Source organism: Chanos chanos, chromosome 6, assembly GCF_902362185.1.
Source record: "Chanos chanos chromosome 6, fChaCha1.1, whole genome shotgun sequence".
Taxonomy (NCBI): Eukaryota; Metazoa; Chordata; class Actinopteri; order Gonorynchiformes; family Chanidae; genus Chanos; species Chanos chanos.
The window spans coordinates 3374298-3394908 of record NC_044500.1 but is presented as its reverse complement, the minus strand read 5'-3'; positions in this window follow the sequence as shown (position 1 = coordinate 3394908).

Sequence of the window (20611 nt, the reverse complement as noted above, 5' to 3'; positions counted from 1 at the left end):
CATAAAACATCTTTAAAAAGTTGTGAATAAGATTTGGCATGAGATGGCTGATGGAAAACATGTTCAAAAACATAGAAATCATCATAACTCTCATCATGTCACTTATTACCACCTCAAGACAGATTTATGTTTCTCTACCAACACTAGTATGACTTTTACACACGATCAGTGACCAAAAAGACTTGTTGTGACAGAGCATTTCACCAGTTTCTATAATGAAAGATTCTCATGCTCTGACAAGAGTCAGTGATGCGTTAGACTGGTAGAGTCAGTGATGTCTTAGACTGTTAGAGTCAGTGATGTCTTAGACTGTTAGAGTCAGTGATATCTTAGACTGTTAGAGTCAGTGATGTCTTAGACTGTTGGAGTCAGTGATGTTTTAGACTGTTAGAGTCAGTGATGTCTTAGACTGTTGGAGTCAGTGATGTCAGTAATGACTCTTAATGAATCACCATTATGACATAAACCTTTGGTTGGTTTGAAGTGGGTGTCCTTTAACAGTGACCCCACAGGCCAGAGTCAGTGGATCTCTTGATTAGTTTAAGATTTACTGACAAACCACACTGCAGACACACAATGAACCACAGCTCTCAGTGACAGGGAAGAAAGAGCCCAAACCTAAACTAAAGAGAACTAAAGGGAAACTTAGAGGAGCACTGGAAAAAGGGTGTTTGTGTGTGTGTGTGTGTGTGTCTATGAGTGTGTGCGTGTGTGCTGCATGTATGAGTGTGTGCATATGACAATGAAAAGTTTAATAATCTGATCACTGTCCTGACAGGTGCGTTTGTTGAAGGAAGTCTGTCAGATCAGAAAAAAGTGGTCATGCGTGGCATGGAACTGAAGGATTCTGATGTGGAGAAGCTCTCTGTTGGACTGAAGAATACTCACTGTACAGTGGAGATACTGAGGTAAGATCATCTCTCTGAAAGTCACACATGACCTGCTCTTCACTACAGCACATTCTCTAATAGTGAGGTTATAGTGTAGATTTTAGTAATATTCTAGTGGATGTGTGAATTAGGTTCAAATGACCCAAAAGAGATGATGAATGAGGATAAAATGAGAATTCACTGTGTGTGTCCAATCCAGTCAAACCCCTGATCTCTACACACACTAAGACAAACCATAATTAATAATGACACTAACAGATATCTGCTCATGTTTCTTGACTGATGACAGTGAAATGTCTCCCACATGTTCAGTCTGATGATTTTATTCTGGAATGTGTGTGTAGTATGTGTTGTGTGTGTGTTTACGTTTACATGTGTGAGAGTGATTTTTCTCTCTCACTCTCTCTGGTTAATTGTATGTAGGGATATGTGTGTGTGTGTGCGTGTGTGTGTGTGTGTGTGTGTGTGTCTATAACTGAAGAGATATGAGTTTAATATTCAGATGTACCATTTTGATTCCAGGCTGTGGAGGTGTGAACTGACAGAGAAAAGTTATGAATTTCTGGCCTCAGTTCTCAGATCAAACTCCGCCAGTCTGAGAGAACTAGACATGGATAGTAATGATCTGCATGATTCAGGAGTGGAGAAGCTCTCTGTTGGACTGAAGGATTCTCACTGTAAACTGGAGACACTGAGGTAAGATCATCTCTCTGAGAGTCACACATGACCTGCTCTTCACTACAGCATATTCTAAAACAGTGAGGTTATAGTATAGATTTGAGTAATATTCTAGTGAATGTGTGAATTAGGTTCAAAGGAACCAAAAGAGATGATGATCGCCATCATCGTCATTTTCTGCCACTTATCCGGAACCGGGTAGCAGTGGCAGCAGGTTGAGGAGGGTAGTCAAGACATCCACCAGCTCTTCCTGGGGGATCCCAAGGCGTTCCCAGGACAGACAAGATATATAATTCTCCCAACGTGTCCTGGGTCTGCCCAGGAGGAATCCTGACTAGATGCCTGAAAAACCTAAACAGGCTCCTTTCAATGCAGAGGAGCAGCGGCTCCACTCTGAGCTCCTCCCGGATGTCTGAGCTCCTCACCCTATCCCTAAGGGTGCACCCAGCCACATTGCAGAGGAAACTCATTTCCGCCACTTGTATCCACAATCTCATTCTTTCGGTCACCAGAGCTCGTGACCATAGGTGAGGGTTTGAACAAAGATGAACTGGTAAATTGAGAGCCTTGCCTTCTGACTCAACTCCCTCCTCACCACGACGGTTCGGTACAACGACCGCATGACTGCTGCTGCCACCCCGATCCGCCTGTCGATCTCCCACTCCGTTTTACCCTAACTCGTGAACAAGACCCCGAGATACTTGAACTCCTCCACTTGAGGCAGTAACTCAGTCCCAACTCAGAGGAGGCAAGCCACCTTTTTCCGGTATAGGACCATGGCCTCAGACTTGGAGGTGCTGATCCTCATCCCGACCGCTTCACACTCGGCTGCAAACCCCCCCTGATGCGTGCTGGAGGTCACAGTTTGATGGGGCCAACAGAACCACATCATCTGCAAAAAGCAGAGATGCAATCCTGAGGCCACCGTACTGGACACCCTCCTCACCCTGACTGCACCTTGAAATCCTGTCCATGAAAATCAAGAACAAGATTGGAGACAAGGTACAATCCTGACGGAGTCCAACACTCAGTATCTATACCGTAAGTCTAGATAAGGTTCCCTCCACCAAGATAAGGTTGCAATTCCAGGAGGAGCAAAATGGATGATGAATGAGGATAAAATGAGAATTTATTATGTGTGTCCAATCCAGTCAAACACCTGCAGTTTTCTGCCTTTCCCATGCTCTCTCTCTCCCTGTTGCTTTTTTCTTTCTCTTACACTCTCTTTTTCTCTCTCCCTCCCTTCCTACCCCCTCTCTCTGTCTCGTTCTCTCTCTCTCTCTCTGTTTATCCCTATCTCTCTCTCTCTCTCTCTCTCGCTCTGAGTGGATGCTGGGAGTCTGAAGGTGGAGTGTGTGTGAGAGAGATTGTAGAAGCAAGATGGGTGTTGGAACTGCAAACAGATGAATGTACTGAAAAGACTGGTTGTAGCACGTTTGATGATTCTGATGGTCAGTGGCGAACTCAGGCTGTTTGAAGGGCAGGAGTGAAAAAATAAAAAGGGCACCTACTGCACAACATGGGGCCCCACCAGCATGCAAAAAGCTATGATGCATCATGTATCATCCTTGATTAAGATTAACATTATGTTATTAGGCAATTCAGATTAAAAGTATAAGCAAACTTCAATGATAAAAACACACAGGGAACTATAAACCTTTAAAATATTAAGGCCCTCATTTCACAAACAGCACAAAAAGCTCCTTTTGTATGTGCTTCAGTTTTCTTTCTCTCCTCAGCCTTCTGTAATCACAGGGTAGCCCAATGCTAAGCCCACTCTTAAGTTAGTTGAAAAAGCAATTCACACCAAACTTTAATGTCCTGTGGGCATTTTGTGCAAATTACCCTAAAATATTTCCGTTAGGGAGGGACTTTTACACTTCTGCTTGATTTCCAAATTGAGTCCACAGGTTAGCATAGATTCAGCTAAGCAAGGTGCCTGTTTAGTTAGTTGACTCCTTAGCTAGGCATCTAGGCTAAAAAGATGTGGTACTGCTATCTATAAAAGCACTTGCAGTGTACATACACTGCATTAGTATTTAGTAATGCATCACTGGTAAAACTCAATCTTTACAACTGTTGGGCATCGATGTTGTGATGCTAAAATAGGAACCAGGCACAGAGATGGTTTTCATTAGTAGTCTTCTTTATTGGAGTTCAGTGATGATACAGTCAAAAAAGGAGCAGAGAGGAGAGGAGAGAAGACTCTGCAGCACACTGTGCACAGACTGAGTCATGTTTTTACTGACTAAAGAAAACAATTTCTTGTGCAAAGATATGCCCATGCTCCACAAGGCCTTTGACCTTGTCTGCCATAGATAGCAAATACCTTTAACCCATATCTGAGAGTGGGGTCAAAATGCCTTACATGGAGTAATGTACAAAATAAATATACATTCTGGTGAGACTTCCATATATGGTACATATGTTTAAAATGTACACATAAGCATACCATTATGCAAGGAATGTGTGAACATATACATATGTTTAAGATGTATACGAGAGCATACTGTTATTCGAGCAGAGTGTGAACATATGCATATGTCTTCACCATTATCTTAATACTGGGAGCATTCTGTTATTACAGAGAATATTCAGCTAGGCCCCACACAACTTCAAAGAACCCTTGCTGTATTACCTACCTCACACACTGTAGTAGGATGTCAGGGTTACAGCTCAGACTGTATTAAGTCCCCTCTGACATCTGAACATCTAGAGGGGTTGTGGCTAAACTGAAAACTTAAATGAATGGAATAGATGTAAGTTTTAAACAATGGGAATGGGTATTTTAAGCTTTATTTTTTATTGGCAACAATTTACTTTGTCTTTTGCTATCAAAAACAGTTAACCTAACAGAATCTAACCTCACCTAAAGGGTACATTAAAAAATAAAAAACAGGGACAGTACAGATGAGATTACATCAAAATGCTAGCTAGATATTCGCCTAACTTATCAGCCCCTTGCAAAAACTCAGAAAATATCTGTTAGCAGCCATACAATGTGTTTTGAATGTAAGCAGGGTTTGAGAAGTAAGTTCAAAATCGTATTTGGTGGCACCCCTCGACTGTCGTCATGGCACCCGCTTTGGGAAAGCCTGCCCTAGAGGGCCCATTGTAGGGGAGACTGTAGGGCACTGCATCTCATTTTCTTCACTGGGAATTTTTTTCTCTCCGTTGCAAGGGCACTTCATTGGGTTTTCTCACTTGGAAGGGCATCTAAGAGGGCATTTCATGATATTTTTTTTCATCAGAGAGGCACCCGTAGGGAACCTCAAGTTTATCCCATTGTAAGGGCACCTGAATGGCACCACATCACATTTTCTCCACTGGAGGGGCATCTATTTGGAAACTTCCCCACATTCTCACGCACGTAGGGACACCCCTTTACAGCACTGCATCCCATTTTACCCACTGTAAGGGCACTTCTCCAGTAGAGGAGCACCTAACTGGGCACTTCATCATTGTTTTCACACCTGCAGGAGTACTCTATACAGCACTGCATCCCATTTACCCTATACAGCACTGCATACATTTTCTGTGCTGGAAAGGGCACCTTTCGGACACTGTCATGTAGGGGCAGCATAGAGGCCACTTCATAACGGCACCTTTTTCCATTTGAAGGGCACACATAGGGTACCTCAGGTTTAGACCGTTGTAAGGGCACCATATAGGGCTCTGTATCACGTTTTCTCCACTAGAATGGAACTCATTAAGAAATGTTATCGAATGTTCTTGCTCTAGAGGGCACATCATCATGATTTATTGCATGAGGGGGCACCCTAGAGGGAACTCAATCATTTTTTTCTCTTGTGAGGGGCAGCCAATAGGACACTTCCTCTTGTTTTTGTCACTCTAGAGGACACTTTAGCGATGCCTTTTCAACCATGGGTGGTGTCCTCTGTCACCCACTACCCCCCACCCCCCCACCCCCGAGTCCACCAGTGTTGACAGTGATTTATCAGACATACGAAGTCAACAAAATCGACGAAGTGAATACACTTTCAAAAAAAAATTATACAGACTAAAGAAAACACCTAAAGTACCTCAAATGAAATTGAATTACAAACTTAAGATGACTTTGAAACATCATGAATGTTGTCTACTGCATATGCTGTTGTTTGGTTTATGCCAGTTAACATCATTAATGGGTGAGATAAGAATGGGAATTCTCCATTTGAACGGAGCACTGAATATTCAAAAAAGAGTTTCACTTCGTGAGCTTATTAAACAGAAGATGTTATGTTTGTCACATAGTGACAGCATTAATGACACTGACTGGAATATAGAAACACACAGTGACAGCATTAATGACACTGACTGGAATAAAGAAACACATAGTGACAGCATTAATGACACTGACTGGTATAAAGAAACACATAGTGACAGCATTAATGACACTGATCAGAATAAAGAAACACATAGTGACAGCATTAATGACACTGAGTGGTATAAAGAAACACATAGTGACAGCATTAATGACACTGAGTGAAATAAAGAAACACATAGTGACAGCATTAATGACACTGACTGGAATAAAGAAACACATAGTGACAGCATTAATGACACTGAGTGGAATAAAGAAACACATAGTGACAGCATTAATGACACTGAGTGGAATAAAGAAACACATAGTGACAGAATTAATGACACTGACTGGAATAAAGAAACACACAGTGACAGCATTAATGACACTGACTGGAATAAAGAATGGGATGGAGAAGTGTTTTTTAGTCACATGAATTCAACAAGAGGGGGTGTCTCTATATTCTTTACCAGAAACGTTTAGTCTGTTTCATATGAGACACAGCAGGTGTTGACTGGAAGACTTATGATTGTAAGGACACGGTTCGAACATTTTAAAATTGGTTTTATTAACGTTTATTCTACCACAACTGGTGCAGACAGGGTTTGTGTCCTGAATCATGTCAGCACAGCTCTGCAGAACTGTCAGTCAGAGGATTTTTTTAGGTGGTGATTTTAATTTTTCAGAGGATGATGTTTTAGAGAGAAATCACTCATGCTGCATGTGAACTAACTGAAACCCACAACCGGTGTGACAGTGGCATTGTTAGGTCTGATCATTTGGGGCCGTAGCCCCAAATGTTTAAAGGCTGGCCCTGAAAAAGGACTTGTTTATAGCAAAACAACAGACAGACTGTGTAACAGAGCAGATCTTGACTTGCAGTGTGTGAAGGAGGGGGAGTAATCCAGCGCTGCACAGTGAACACAGAGTTGGAAGACAAGCGCACACCCAGATGAAACGCTCCGGTTTTCTTAACCCCAGACTTAACCCCTGACCTTTTCAACAGCTAGTAATGCCTTTGCTGTGTGATATATGGAGAGAATTAAATAACCTGTGTGATATATGGAGAGAATTAAATAAAAATATCAGGCAATACTCATGGGCACATGCAAGAGAACATTTTTATGTCTCTGGCCAGATTGGAGAGGTTTCATTGTTGTTAGCACCATTTTAAGTACCGTTCCCAGTTCTGGTACTAAAATAATGGAGACAGAGTCATCAGAGCTCCCTGTGGAGGAATCTGGACTCAGGACAAAGAATGAGGAGGACAGTGTGATTTGAGTCATTAAAACACAAACACACGTTACATATGTCCAAGACACCTACAGTGAGAGTGTGAATGAGGTAGACTGGCAGAGGGAGTGGAGTGGGGAGGTTACACTGAGTCCTAAAATCTCCACTAGTGATGGAATAACCACACTCTTTACTAAAGGCCTTTGACCTGAGTCTTATGAAGGAGAACAAGCTGTTGTGGGAATGTGTCTGAGGGTTAAAGAGACGTCTGAAAAGGTTTGTATTGATTTGATTTGATCAGCCTACTGCTGGTACAGAGTGAGGTGTTTAAAATGAGGTATTTACAGTGTTGTATATTTGTGATACAGAACATGATGTGATTTTAGGGGGACAATGACAGAATGGACAGAGATCATATAGAACCACATGTTTCTTGGGAACTGATTGTAACTCAGTTAGTGGAGACACAGGACTTGCGTGTCACTGGGAGTAGTAAACATCAGGGTTTCAGTAGGCTTTTGTCAAGGCTGTACACATGGACAGCAGTGGCGATTCCTAGTGGAAGCCAGGTTTCCTCTGAATTAAAAGACTTGAGATGTGAAAATCTCTATAACATTAACAACACGTGAAATAAATTTAATGAAAGTTTTCATGTGATTGTATTCCAATTTTGATTATGTAGCCTACATTATATTTTGACAGTGACTATGGTGAAAGGAACGCTGTTTAATGTCATATGATTGTAAGTTTCTCTCTTTACAGTTGCCTGGCATCTACATTACATGCCGTCGAGGGGAGACCAGACTAGGTCTGCTCTCACTTTTTTTTTTTTTCTTAGAAAAATGTTGAGTGTTGTACCGCTCTGACTGGGCTGTGAAAGAGAAAAAAATGCCCAGTGGGTGTGTAGAGGAAGTCCCATGAATGTTTGGCTTCCGTGTAAACATACAGTAAATTGTCAGTGGGAAGGTGAGGGAATCCAACATACCACTGTCTTCACATCAATCAGATCAGAAATGCAAATCATGACTGTCTGACATGAGCAGCTAATAAACTGAATTTCAACCAGAGAGTGAGTGGTTGGTCAGAGATCATTGCAGAAGCAATACATGGATGTTGACTGTGCAAAAACGATTTTGTTAAATTGCCATTTGAACAACAACTTCATATTAAAGAAAAAAAACAATAAAGTAAGAACTTTTTCTACCCAACACTATAGTGAGTGATGACTTGATTTGGACAATGAAACTGACAATATTAAACACGTAATTACCAGACTGTGAACTGATACTGTTACTGTGAAACGTATCACTGTAGCCAAATACTTACACTACACTACCGATTGGTGCCTGTCATTACGATTGTAAGTACTGTTGGGCTTTCTCTATCAATGTCCCCATGCACCACTACTGATGGGTGGATAAAAGAAAAATGTTTACCTCTCAAGAAAGACTAGACAGGATGTACAGTTTTACACACAATGTTCATGTTTTTAGAATCTGTCACATACACTCAGTTAGATTTTCAGATCATAGCTTAGTAAAGTTAACATTTTTATGGGACAGGTCAAATCAGAAAGTTCATTTTTGCATGTCAGTAATTCTCTTTTAAATGATAAGCATTGTCGAGTGTTTCTTGTTCTTTTTGGAGATGATTTAAATGATAACAGTCTAGTTTGATCTCTCTACAGCAGTGGTGGGACTGTGGTAAAGAGTCAGTGAAACAGCTGTGTGAGCTGTACACTGTCAATGTGACTAAAGACATGATCAGATCTATGAGAACTCTGGAGACAGAAATAGTGGAGATACAGGATTTAACAGCATCCACAGGAAATGGAGAAGATGTTGAAGTTGTCAGGTCTAAAAAAGACACAGTGTCAGAGCTGTTGAGTATAAAAGGCCAAGAGGTGTTGGTTCACTGGCGTTTCCAGAGTGTGGAGCATATGGGATCTCCACAGAAAAGAGATTCCTCCACTGTTCCTTCTCCCTCTACTCCTCCTCCCCCAGTCTATAGTAGTGTTCATATCATATAGACCTATTTATAACAATTACTATTACGTTCAAGTTTTTTTGCCCCCGATACCAATCTGAGTCATTTAGTATTTAGTATCTGCCGATGCCAAGTCCCGATCCAAAACTTGTATTTTCTTAGGTAATACACAGTGCACATTTCAAGTACATTAAAGTTATTAAAACCAATTCAATGTATATGCTTGACAACTGAAAATGTAAATGCATTAAGAAAACATTTCCTGTGGCCAAGCTGTTCATTTTTGCAACCTTCTTGTAAAGCTCCAGTTTAGCAGTGTCTGAAATGTAGTGTCAAGAGGGTAAGGCAGAAAATATACATAAGTATTCGATTTTATTTAATCTTACAAATGTTCAAGTGGTCAAGTTGTCTAACTGTCAGTTTCATTGATATTCTTTCTGAATGCCTCTTTATTGTATGCTATCGTTATCAGTTCTTAGCATTAGTTAAGCGACTGCATTGCTCTCTGCGGTTGTTAGTTTAGGCTAACTCACATACATCACATACAGCTAAAGCGTTAGCTGCTTGAGTTTTAAAATAATACCTTGGTTGTCATTTGTAGCCTTGAGGATTAATGTCGTCAGAGTATGCTGACCCAAAAAACGTTCAAATTTAAAAGTTAAAAGAAAACCCGTTCGCCTGGAACGTTTGCCTAAATTTGCCGAATTTGAATGCGCCTCTGTCTCTCTCTCTCTGTCTCTGTCTCTCTCTCTGAGTGAATGCTGGGAGTGAATGGCCAGAGCTCGTGTGTGAGTGAGAGTGAGTAACCACAGTGAGAGTGAGAAACTACAGTGAGAGTGAGTTACTACAGTGAGAGTGAGTAACTACAGTGTGAGTGAGTAACTACAGTGTGAGTGAGTAACTACAGTGTGAGTGAGTAACTACAGTGAGAGTGAGCGACTACAGTGTAAGTGAGTAACTACAGTGTGAGTGAGTGACTACGGTGAGAGTGAGTGACTACAGTGTGAGTGAGTAACTACAGTGTAAGTGAGTAACTACAGTGTTAGTGAGTAACTACAGTGTAAGTGAGTAACTACAGTGTTAGTGAGTGACTATAGCGTGAATGTGTCTCTATCTCACTTCATCTCTTTTAATGTTTCTGAGCAGCATTTGAGTTATAAATGATTCTCATTGCTATAATGAAGTGTTTGGTTGTACTACTGTACTGTTTTACTTGTACCAACTATTTGTGAGGTTACAGAACTTTTGAGATGCTGTGTTTTTTTACTGGTTGTCATGACTACAGAAGGTAGAGTGGGTTTAGAGCAACTCTCAAAGAGGCATGGTGTAAAAAGTGACACTTCACATGTCAGTTGAATGTAGTTTAACTGTCAGTGAAGTTGTTGGTCAGTGTGATATAAAACCTGCCTCTGGAAAGAACAGTTTTGTTGTCTTATTCCTGGACAGTATTGATGAAGTTAATCAGGTGGGTGAAAGCAGTGTTGTCATTCAGGACACACTAACACCAGTGTTCCCAGTTATACAGCCTGTCAAAAAGATAACACCGTCTAATGTCCCAGCTTTCCTTAAAGATGAATTCTTAGAAACAGGGCTTTCCAGACATGGTCAGTTGGTCTGGACAATGAGACAGTTCCACTGGGTTGTAAGTCAGCTCTGTCTAATGTCTTTCAGCAGACAAGTCTTTATGACCTTAAAGAATGAAGAGGAGCTTTATCTGGTGTTTAAATGTCAAACTGACTGTTTGTGTTGTGTTTGTCACATGGTGAGAAACAGTGTTAATTACATTAAAAATAGTGATTGTATACTCAAGTGTGTGTGTGTGTGTGTGTGCGCATGTACGTGTCCTCAACTGAAGAGATATGGGTTTAATATCTCTGTTTTGATAGAAACGCACAGAGTAAGAATTGTTATATTTGTGTGTGTGCATGCGCATGTGTGTGTCTTCATGTGTGTGTGTGTTTTTATAACTGAAGAGATGTGACTGTAATATCCATATGTATCATTTTGTTTCCAGGCTGAATAATTGTCAACTGACAGAGAAAAGTTGTGAAGTTCTGGCCTCAGTTCTCAGATCAAAGTCCTCCAGTCTGAGAGAACTGAGCCTGAGTGGTAATAATCTGTATGATTCAGGAGTGGAGAAGATCTCTGTTGGACTGAAGGATTCTCACTGTAAACTGGAGATACTGAGGTAAGATCATCTCTCTGAGAGTCACACATGACCTGCTCTTCACTACAGCACATTCTCTAACAGTGAGGTTATAGTGTTATGTTCCCCCTTTTGTCCAGGGGGGGGGGTAAGGGAATGTAACAAAATAAATAAATGTCTAAATTAAATAAGTGAGTGTCCTATGTACACCACAATACAACAAAACTTCGAAGAGGTAATTATTGGCTTTATTATCAAACGTAAATGAAAACAGGAAGCGTCAACCAAAAACAAAAACAAACAGACTTCAGGAGGGGGAAAGGCCAAAACAATAAACAAAACAATCTAGCTGTTAGGAGTGGGCTCTAACTTACCTACTGGTAAAAAGAAAGCAAAATCAACAACACAAACTATCGTCACTCCCTAACTAACAAAAAAACAGGAGAAAACAGTTTCAAACAAAAAGGCACCCAACCTCCCTACAGGCTTCCCACACTATATACAAATCTATATACAATACAAAAAAAGAAACACATAGCAAACAAGAAGCAAATAAAGCAATAACAAATTACCAACCAGCACCACAGTCTCAGTCAGCAGACAAAAAGGGATCTGTAATGACAAGGACTGGCTTGTTTATATCCCCTGGCCTCTTTCCTCTCAGCCAATGGGTGTGCGATTTGACAAATAGGCCCTCCCTCGTTTCCATGGAGCTTAACGACCTGTTAATAGGAAAGAGGGAGGAGCGGAGAGAAAGAGAGAGGACACAACCCAACACAGTACAACTGCAAAAAAAATACAACTCCCAGACAACAGTTAACAAAACACGAAATAAATAGATAAATACGTCTTAGGATGTAACAATAGTGTAGATTTTAGTAATATTCTAATGAATGTGTGAATGAGGTTCAAAGGACCCAAAAGAGATGATGAATGAGGATAAAATGAGAATTTATTGTGTGTGTCTCCAATCCAGTCAAAGCCCTGATCTCCACACACACTAAGACAAACCATAATTAATAATGACACTAACAGATATCTGCTCATGATTCTTGACTGATGAAAGTGAAATGTCTCCCACATGTTCAGTCTGATGATTTTATTTGTGTTGTCTGTTGTAATAAGTGATGGTGATAATGTAAAGATGTAGTTCTTGATCTGAAAGAGGGATTCTGAGAGAAAAGAGATTATTTCAATGTTCCCTCTTCCTCTACTGCAGTCTACAATAATATAAATACAATACAACAGTATTAAGGACAATCAATATTTTTAATGTATACTCAGGTGTGTGTGTGTGTGTGTGTGCGCATGTGTGCGTGATATTTATGTGTGTGCGTGTGTGTGTAATGTTGACGTGTGTGTGTGCGCCTGTGCGTGTGCTTGTGCATGTGTGTGAGTGTCTACAACTGAAGAGATATGACTTTAATATTCAGATGTACCATTTTGTTTCCAGGTTGAATAGATGTGAACTGACAGAGAAAAGTTGTGAATCATTGGCCTCAGTTCTCAGCTCAAACTCCTCCAGTCTGAAAGAACTGAACCTGTATTACAATGAACTGTGTGATTCAGGAGTTGAGGAGCTCTCTGTTGGACTGAAGGATTCTCACTGTAAACTGGAGATACTGAGGTAAGATCATCTCTCTGAGAGTCAATCATTTCCTGCTCTTCACTACAGCACATTCTCTAACAGTGAGTTTATAGTGTAAATTTTAGTAATATTCTAGTGAATGTGTGGATCAGGTTCAAATGACCCAAAAGAGATGATGAATGAGGATAAAATGAGAACTCTTTTGTGTGTCCAAACCAGAAAAAAAGAGGTTTTCTCTTTCTTACACATGCAGATGTGATAGAGAGTTTGTGAGAAAACCTGTCTGATGAAGACTGTAGTTACATGGAGAATCAGAGAAGTCAGATAAAGAGATTTCATTTCTGACTGAGATAATCACATATACAGCAAAAAAAAATGACTACTGTATATCACAAACTACTCCATCTTCTGTCATGCTCTCAAAGAGAAAATTAGGAGAAAATTATCTGAGTTGCCTTACACTCTCTACGACTGTAGCAAAACCTGTCATTAATGCATAACACACACACACACACACACACACACACACACACACACATACTTTTTCCCTATCTCTCTCTCTGTCTCTCTCTCTCTCTCTGAGTGCATGCTGGAAGTGACAGAGACAGAGTTGGAATAGCTTTACTGAAAAGGCACACCCCATAGACACCAGCTATGACAACATCGTTATTCATGTCGGCACCAATGATATTAGAATGAGGCAATCAGAAGTCACAAAGGTCAACATAGCTAGGACTTGTGTCGGCATCGATTAATTGTCTCTGGCCCTAGACCATTTAGGGGTAACGATGAAAGATATAGTAGATTTGTGCAACTGAATCGCTGGCTGGCATAGTTTTGTGTAAATCAGGGATACGATTTTGTAGATAACTGGCCCTCTTTCTGGGGTAGACCTGGCTTGCTAAAAGCGGACGGCCTGCACCCTAATGGGCATGGCGTCGCTGTTTTATCGGGCAACACAGTTAGATGTTTGAATCAGCTATGACATCCTTCACCAGAGCAGGCCAGGTTGCAGGTGATTAGAGAACCTGTTAAGGAAAACCCCTCAGAGGCTGCTGAGTCCCATGGGCCAATGACTCCTCTCCTCCAACATAAGGCTAAGATTAATATGACTAGTTATTCATTTAGTGGACAGGCTTCAGCAGGAGGCTTCCTTAAGCCTCCTGGTCCTCATTCTGCCTCAGTTGCACAACATAACTTAAACTATGATCATCCCTCTGCCAGCAGGAATTTTTGCTATTAGTGTACTCTCACGCCCATGCAGGTCCCTTCGGTCTAGATTCAGACAGCCCATATCTCACAACAGCTTAGTTCCAATTCAACTGATCCCCTCTTCCGGTTTGATCGTTATAAGCCCGATAACCCTGAAGTTAGGTTTTATTAATATTACATCGCTCTCCCATAAGGCCTTGCCGGTCAGTGATCTGATCACTGATCTTAGCCTTGACTTGATGGGTCTGTGTGAAACTTAACTGAAGCCAGATGTTTATTTCACTTTAAAATGAAGCTTCACCCCCCAGCCACTCTTTTTCTCAAGCTGCTAGAGCAGCGAAGAAAGGTGGGGGTGTAGCCCTAATTTATAACACTGAATTCTCTCCGAACATCTTTAACGTACCAAACTTTGCCTCCTTTGAGGTGCTCTCCATGAAGCAATCCTGCACTACCTCATCTTTACTTATAGTAGTGCACTAACGCCCCCTGGGGCCCTATAGTCAACTTCTAGATGAATTCTCTGAATAAGTAAGGTGGATAAAATCCTCATAATGGGAGATTTTAATATCCACATCAATAACAATTCTGATTCTCTTAATAAAGCATTCACATTTATTTTAGACACTTTTGGCCTTAACCAATACGTCCGCGAACCCACTCATTCCAATGGCAACACCTTAGATCTTATTCTAGCTCGTGGCCTAACTATCTCTAATGTGGTTGTATCTCCCTACTCCACTGCCACATTAGTGCTTCCACCACTGCCGCGCTTGCTAACCTGCTTCCCACTGCCCTCACCTTTCTCGTTGATCAACAAGGGTGTTTGAACACTCTGACAGACAGTGGAAACTGTACCCTCCGTAATGCATTAGATATGGTAGCACCATTAATGCTAAAAAATAGGCGTAAATATATAACACCCTGGTATAATAACGATATACGTGTGCTGAAGCAAGCATGTAGAAGATTAGAACAAAACTGGCGTGCCACTAAACTGGAGGTCTTCCGCCCTCTCCTGGCATGATAGCCTGATAGCCTATAAATGCACCCTCTCCATGGCCAAATCCACCTATTATTCAAAAACAATTAATCTCAACAAAAACAACCCAAGTTTCCTATTTGATACAGTATCAAAACTGACCCAGAATCACTCCCCTCAATCCAGCTCTACCACATGCGATTTTGTCAAATTTTTATCGCAAAAATAGACTTAATCCGTGGTGACACTCAAATAAGTCTACAAAATCAATGTGCCGGTATACTTTCCATTGCTGCCCCAGAGCCTAATCAGGATGTGCGCCCTTTAACCCAATTTGAGTATATCTCCCTTGACACACTCTCCAAACTGGTGCACTCTGCTAAACCAGCCTCTTCCCTGCTCAATCATCTACCTCCTAAACTTTACATAGAACTTTTCTCGGCCGTCAGCCCTATAATCTTCAACCCTTTCAATTTGTCAGTTAAGTCGGGCATTCTACCCTCTTCTTTTAAAACAGCCGTGATTAGCCCTTTACTTAAAAGACCTTACCTTAACCCAGAAACCTCGAATAATTATAGGCCATCTTTCTTTCTGAAATACTTGAAAAAATTGTAGCTGCTCAACTCATCGCTCATATGTCCTCAAACAGCCTGTTTGAAGTGTTTCAATCAGGCTTCAGGTCTTTTCATTCCACTGAAACCGCACTAACTAGAGTGACTAATGATCTCTCAGAATCAGGGATTTCAACTTGATGTGGACAGATACAGGCAGCCATTGGAGGGAGATGAGGAGGATGTGGCATGTGACTGCTTTGTACGGCTGTCCCCAAATACCTTTTTTTGGGCTCCAAAACTTCGGTATTAATCAACAGCGAATAATCGAATATTTGGGGGCGGGGTTGAGAAGGACTCAGCCACTCATTTCTCAGTTCTCGGCTGAGATGGACGGCACAGCCCTGTAACATGTGTCTTTCAGTTTAATTAAAGGCATTCATTTTTAAAGATTCTGTTATTCTGGTGCAACCAAGTCATCTTGACTTTCTCGCCTTTGTAACGACTTCAGTTAAATGGCTCCATCAGCATACGCTTGGCATTTCGTCTTCCCTCTGACGGCCAAGGTGAACTGAAGCTTTACGTTCACTGCTGTGAGTGAGAGGGATGTCAGGTGCCCAAGCTGAGATGGTATATATTGTACAACTTCCAATAATAGCCGAGTCTCCAATAAACGCAAGTTTCTTATAATCGCCAGTATGCCAAGTCCTTTCAGTGAAATAAATGTCTGCCTCAAATAAACACCAAGGAATATTATGCAGGTAGCCCCACTGTTTCTCCAGGCTGTGAAAAGGAACACACATGGGTTAAAGAAAACAGTGTTAGGTTGTTTTAGTGAATTCAGTTTGCTTTATGAGTGTTCATCTGCTCGCGAATTAGATTAAAAATAAACAATCAAAACAAGTGGTCTTTTGGATAATAGCAGCCTGAATTCGTCATTTAGACTGTGCTCTCCCATCATAGGTTGTAAGGACAAAGTTGGACTTATTTTATTAGTGATTCCTGTTTCAGTTTCTACCAAAGAGTGCTGTATAATGTTTGTTATTAATGTTTATTACCGATAGCTTTTGGTCGAGATTAACGCTGGTCTCTTATTATCCCCGAGTGTTCAACATACGCCGGTAATTAGAGATTAAGTAATTAAGTAAATAAACGCCTAAAAATAAATAAAATAAAATGAAATAAAATAAATAAATAAATAAAACATGCAAATGAATGTGCTGACAAAACCATATTTTGCATTTTGCGCTTACTGATAGCGTACATTTAGCAAAAAACAATCAAACAATAAAAAAACAAATATCTGAATCCCAAACTTTAAAACCAAATACCAATGAACGTATATGAGAGTAGTCGAATATCCAGGGCTTTTGTTGAGTGAAGACCAGATGTGCAGAAGTATTTTGAGTCATCTGGAGGAGTTTGGGACTTTAGTGAATAAGTGAAGATAGGGTACATCTTTAGTATTTATTTGGTCAATAAGTGGTGATTATTTTTAGTAAATATGTATGTTAGTGAATGAGTGAGGGCGGGGCCGGGGGGGGGGGGGGGGGTATTTCAGAAAGCAGCAGGTTTAGTGAAAACTCAGAGTTGGTTAACTCAAAGAAAGTAGTAAACCACCTAACTGAAGAGCCCTTTGGCTTTGTTTTGATGGAAGAATGAAGCCACAGGGCTCTTCTATTAGGAGGTTTACTACTTTCTCTGAGTTAACTAATTCTGCTTTATGAAATACCTCCAGGATTGAGTGTTAGTATTTATGTTAGTGAATAAGTGAAGACAGGGTTGAATGTTAGTATTTGTGTTAGTGAATAAGTGTGGACAGGGTTGAGTGTTAGTATTTATGTTAGAGAATAAGCGAAGACAGGGTTGAATATTAGTATTTATGTTAGTTAATAAGTGAAGACAGGGTTGAATGTTAGTATTTATGTTAGTGAATAAATAAAGATAGGGTTGAATGTTAGTATTTATGTTAGTGAATAAGTGAAGACAGGGTTGAATGTTAGTATTTATGTTAGTGAATAAGTGAAGACAGTGTTGAGTGTTAGTATTTATGTTAGTGAATAAGTGAAGACAGGATGTTTGGTGTGTTTGTGTCTTTGGTGCCATGTCATATGTATGAGAACAGTGTGAAGTAAGTGAGTGTCAGTTTGTCACTACAGCAGCTGAATGTGTTTTAGAAGAGGAGGGTGGTGAGGAAATCAGTATGGAAGATGATGAAACAGTGTTGAGGGTAGCAGGGTAAAAAAGGAAAGCAAAGAGAAGTGTATGTGAAAAAAGACAAAGAAAGGTGTGGTAAGAGAGTCAGTGTTGTTTATAGCAGAGACACAGAGTGACAGGAGGAATGAAACAGACTGGAAAAGAGAATGGGGGGGGGTGTTGTTCTGAGTCATAAAGAGGAAGAAGAGGTTGAGGGAGGTTCGTGGCAGTCAGAGTTAAGTATGATCATGTCTCAATGGTCTTTATGAATGTTTATCCTCCAACAGTTACACACCTTATGTGATCTTGGCTTCAGCCCACGTCTTATGTCCCTGATCCAGGTTTTGTGTGAGGACATTGAGAGTGTGGTGAAGATTAATGGTGGTCTGAGTGTTTCCTTTAAAGATCCATAGAGACATAAGACAGGGATACTCACTGTGTGGAATCATTGACTCACTGTTTTTCACTGTTACATCTCAGTAGTTATAAGAGTCTTTGGTCTGTAGGCGTATATGTAGTTGTATGTGTGCTTGAGCGTGCGTGTGTGTTTGTGTTTGTTTCTTTTTGGTTGAATGTTTTGGTCTGATTGTCTATCTCTCCCTGCATGTGTTGTTGTGTGTCTGTGTTTCTCAGTGTATGTGTGTAAAATGTGTGTGGATGTGTTGGGGTGTGTGTGTCTCTGTCTCTCAGTGTATGTGTGTAAAATGCATGTGGCTTCAGCCCACGTCTTATGTCCCTGATCCAGGTTTTGTGTGAGGACATTGAGAGTGTGGTGAAGATTAATGGTGGTTTGAGTGTTTCCTTTAGAGATCCATAGAGACATGAGACAGGGGTACTCAGTGTATGGAATCATTAACTCACTGACTGTTTTTCACTGTTACATCTCAATAGTTATAAGAGTCTTTGGTCTGTAAGTGTATATGTATTTGTATGTGTGTGTGTGAGTGTGTGTGTGTATGTTTGTGTGTTTATGTTTGTTTCTTTCAGGGTGAATGTGTTTGTGTGTCTGATTGTCTCTCCCTGCATGTTTTTGTGTGTGTGCGTATGTGTGTGTGTCTATGTGTGTCTGTGTGTGTTTGTGTGTCTCTCTGCATAGTCCGTGTTAGTATTTGTCTCTTAGTGTATGTGTGTAAAATGTGTGTGGATGAGTTGTGTGTGTCTCTGTTTCTCAGTGTGTGTGTGTGCACATGCATGCTTGACTCACTCTCTGTCTCTGACTGAGTGTGTGTGTGTGTGTCCGTTTCTCTTTCTGTCTGGATAAATGTGTTTGTTTTTCTCTCTGTATAAGTGTGTGTTTATCTGTTTGACTTTCTCTGGGCGTGCATGTCTGTCTGGTTGTGTCTTCAGTGTAGCTGGGATTTAATGATAATGTCAACCAATTAAAATAAGTTTTTATCAAATGTTCATACTAGGTGACTTAAGATACTGGGGAATGAATTTCAGTTGATTTTCCTCTATAAGGTAAAAATCCCTGATGAACTGAGCTGTCTCCTGAGTTGAAAGTGTGAAGAGTGTGTCTCTGTTCTCTCTGTAGGCTGGTGAGCTGTGATATCACAGATGAAGGCTGTGCTGCTCTGGCTTCAGCTCTGACATCAAACCCCTCACACCTGAGAGAACTGAATCTAAATGGCAATAATAACATAACAGACACAGGAAAGAATCTTCTCTCTGCTCTAAAGGATGATCCACAGAATAAACTGGAGACGCTACTGTGAGTAATCACACATTTAAATGAGCTGAAATTTCCTATCGTCATGGAGACATATAAATGGTGTGTGTCCTTCCATGGGCAAAGTCTCTCAGTGTCAAACTGTCACACACAAAGAAATGTGGGTTTATTCTCATCTGTTTTCACCAAGCTTAAGTTTTGTTTGTATCACATTTTGTGGTTGTTTTTCTGAATGACTCTCAAGGTTGTAATGTCTGTAACTATAATGTCATGAATATTTATGAGTAGGTTTGAGTGACGCATCTCTGTTATTGTCCTTAGGTTCTCATAAACACTGATCCTCTAATGGATGTGAATAAGACAGTCAGTGAGAGAATCCAGTCTGGGTGTGGTGATCTTTAACTGAATGGCTGTCAGAGACTCATGAGACTGAGAGTCAAGGTGAACTGAAGGTCAGAGACATGGAATATGAAGATGAAGACAGTAGTTGATGTGAAAACACGTCTTGTCTCTGTTACTGAGAGACTGGGAGGTAGAGAAGTGAGTGGAGAGGACCCTCCTGCACACATTCAACACCAGAGTCACTCACTCATCACTCCATCCTCTCATCCTTCTCATCACTCCATCCTCTCATCACTCCATCCTCTCATCCTTCTCATCACTCCATCCTCTCATCCTTCACTATCATGAGTGTGACATTATCCAGAATCCTCAGTGCCCTGTTATCAGTTGGGTTATGGACATAACTGAATAATGACACCAGATCCAAGGATTCATTCACAGATACTGAGGACTGTATACATGTGAAATACTGTTTTGTTTCTGATGTTTTGACTTTTATTTTGAATTTGACTAAAAGCAGGAGAAGTTTTAGTGTCGCTGATTTGGTGTAAAAATTTGAGTTTGTAAATGTGGAACAGAGAATTCAAATAAACTGTCTGTGGTTTAAATAAAGAAAAAAACTTTTATGTTATTTACTTTCTGTTACGTTCAAATTAAAACAGAGGAAGTGTAAGGTCTTCACCTGCTGTTCTCTCTGCTGGTCACTAGAGGGCGATAGATTTTTCTGTTTACTACAGTTTCTCTGTATTGCTAAAATACTAAACCCCATTCTCTGAACCAAATGCTCAGTGGTCTAAACTCATTTACTGAATGAATCACTCTTTTGGCAAAACCATCA